The sequence below is a fragment of the Lepisma saccharinum genome, chromosome 1, assembly GCF_977018435.1.
Source record: "Lepisma saccharinum chromosome 1, izLepSacc3.1, whole genome shotgun sequence".
In the NCBI taxonomy this organism is placed as follows: Eukaryota; Metazoa; Arthropoda; class Insecta; order Zygentoma; family Lepismatidae; genus Lepisma; species Lepisma saccharinum.
In genome coordinates, this window is record NC_139229.1 from 129862258 (window position 1) to 129866006 (window position 3749).

Genomic DNA, 3749 nt, shown 5'->3' on the forward strand with positions numbered 1-3749 from the left:
GCTTATATCTGTCCCAGCCTGTTATACAAAAATCAATACATAACAAGGTCATTGCCATTCTAGACATGCATGTCCGTGCAGGTATTTGTGCTAGGTCAGTGTGAATGAATATTTATTCTCTTTTTCCACTTGTGGGCCATTAGCTTTACAACCTGCCATAAGATAAGCATAGAGTTTTGATTTGAACCCCAAGAAATTTTATATAAATACCAAAGCCAAAAATATTAACACACATACACACACACACATACTAAATATACAAAACACACTGCTGAACCCAACTGATATTTTTTATTAAGCATAGAATTTTGATTTGGACCCCAAGAAATTTTATATAATAAACCAACAACAAAAATGCCGAATCAAAAATATTGCAATCAATGCAATAAGAATATATCCAGCCCCAATTGGGATAAGCACCAAAAGATTTGTAATCCAGATAAAAGCAGAATTCTCACAAAAATTTGCCCAAAATGCCATAGAGAATATAGCATTCACTTATAAACATACAGATACTTCTTCTGCACAGTCATCAACATTGCCAAACAAAATTGATTGGAAATATTTGTGTGATTGCCCTGTTTAGTTTGGATTGCAAGGCCATATTTTGTAATTTTGTAGACCAGGAACTTGACCCTGTGCACCAGAAACAGGCCATAAGATGTTTATCTACAAATTATGCAAATATAATGGAGCATTTTACAATTTTGATAACAGAAGATATAATATTGTTCCCCCTATTACCCAGGCTGTGCTCAAATATTCAATATGAATACCTGATGATGTGCATGTATTTCCAGGATGACAATAAACAATTACAGATGTGAGCAGGTGCCCAATATTGAATCTGCAAAAATTTGTTTCACTGATGTGAAGAGCCTATTGAAAATTAAACTTGTTAGAATTGACAATGTTCGTATCACCGATAAAAATAATTATTATAAGACTACAGATATGTTTTCAGGTTTATTTTTTTGTTTAGATTATGAAGTTGTTAGAGCATATAATCACAGAACATGTGGCAGATATTATTACAGTGATGGCCCATATGTTGCTGAGTACATATACAGGGACAAGACTGAAGTGTTTGTAACAGCAGAGCTTGAAAAATACAGAAACATAAAATCAATAAAACATCTCATACATCCAAATTGTTGCAGGTTGTCTTATCTTATAGAGGTTTGTTCTGAGTACAATTATATCTTATCAATTATGAACAGCTCTGCTGCATGTTGTGATGATGAATATCTAGTCCCTAAACCTAACAGAGCTGTGCAGTGATGTTGTTATTGGGAACAGGAATCCTACACAGATTTATGGATAGGAGTGAAGAATTAATTTTTGCTATGAAATTATATCTAGATACTCAATATCCCTGTGCAATAATGCTGTTATTGGGAACAGAATTCAAATCCTACACAGATACAGATTCTTGCTTAGCTTAATAGGTGATTGTCATGGAAGATACTCAATATTTCTGCTGTTATTAGGTACAAAATTCAATTACACAGACACAGATATAATATCTAGATAAATAATAATGCATACAGAACTGTGGTTTCTATAAATCTATACTCAATATCCCTATACCTGACAGCTGTGCGGTGATGCTGTTATTGGGAACGAGATTCAAATCCCACACAGAAACAGATTTTTGCTGGGCTTAGAACTATTATGGATAGGTGATTGCCATGAAATAATATCCCTATACCTGACAGAGCTGTGCAGTGATGCTGTTATTGGGAACAATTTTAACAGAGCTGTGGTTTCCATAAATCTATACTCAATATCCCTATACCTGACAGAGCTGTGCAGTGATGGTGTTATTGGAACAGGATTCAAATATACAGATCCTTGCTAAACTTAGAACTATGCCATGAACAAAACTGTGCGGTGATATAATTATTGGGAACAAGCTTCAAAACCTCGCACAAATACAGATTCTTGCTGAGCTTAGAGTAAAGATACCAGTGATATAATTATTGGGAACAGGATTCAAATTATGGATAGGTGATTACCATGAAGATACTCAATATTTTTGTTATTAGGTACAAGATTCAATTATACAGTTACAAAAATATTCATTAACAGAGCTGTGCGGTGATGTTGTTATTGGGAACAGGATTCAAATCCTACACAGATACAGAGCCTTGGAATTATTATGGATAGGTGATTGCCATGAAGATAGATACTCAATATCCCTTTACATGACAGAGCTGTGCAATAATGTTATTATTGGGAATTGGAACTTAGGGACAAGATTCAATTACACAGATACAGACACGGAAATAATATCTAGATAATAATTTTTAACAGAGCTGTAGTTTCCATAAATTTATACTCAATATCCTATACCGTGCAGTGATGCTGTTATAGGGAACAAGCTTCAAATCTCACACAGATATAGAGCTTTGGAATTATTATAGATAAGTGATTGCCATGAAGATAGATATTCAATATCCTATTAGACACAAACACAGTATCAATAAATTTATAATTATCTTTATATTTAATAGAACTGTGCTGTGATGCTGTTATTGGGAACAGGGATTCAAATCATAGATAGGTGATTGCCATGAGGATAGATATTAGACACAGACACAGAAGTAATATTTATCAATAAATGTATAATATCCCTATACCTGACAGAGCTGTGCGGTGATGTTGTTATTGGGAACAAGCTTCAAATCATGGATAGGTGATTGTCATGAGGATAGATATTAGACACAGACACAGAAATAATATTTTCCATAAATCTATACTCAATATTCTTATACCTGACAGAGCTGTGCGGTGATGTTGTTATTGGGAACAGGATTCAAATCATGGATAGGTGATTGTTATGAAGATAGATATTAGATATAGATTCGGAAATAATATTTTCTATAAATCTATATTCAATATTCTTATATCTGATAGAGCTGTGCGGTGATGTTGTTATTGGGAATAGGATTCAAATCATGGATAGGTGATTGTTATGAGGATAGATATTAGATACAGATACAGAAATAATATTTTCCTTCAATCTATACTCAATATCCTTACACCTGACAGAACTGTGTGTTTAATATTATTAGGAACAAGCTTTAAATCTTACACAGATATAGAGCGGAATTATTATGGATAGGTGATTGCCATGAGGATAGATACTCAATATCTCTGCTGTTATTGGACACAAACACAGAGAATGAAATAATATTTAATAACATAAATCTATACTCAATATCCCTATACCTAACAGAGCTGTGTAGTGATGCTGTTATTGGGAACAGGATTCAAATCATGGATAGGTGATTGCCATGAGGATAGATATTAGATATAGATAAAGAAATAATATTTATCCATAAATCTATACTCGATACCCTATATTTAATAGAGCTGTGTAGTGATGCTGTTATTGGGAACAGGATTCAAATCATGGATAGGTGATTGCCCTATACCTAAGAAAGCTGTGCGGTGATATAATTATTGGGAACAGGATTCAAATCTTACACAGATACAGAGCGGAATTATTATGGATAGGTGATTGTCATGAAGATAGATATTAGACACAAACACAAACAGATACAGAGCCTTGCTGAGCTTGGAATTATTATAGATAGGTAATTGTCATAAAGAACACAGAGAATGAAATAATAATTAGTAAATAAATTTTTGTAAATCTATACTCAATATCCTTTTGACAGAGCTGTGCGGTCATAATGTTATTGGGAACAGGATTCAAATCATGGATAAGTGATTGCCATGAA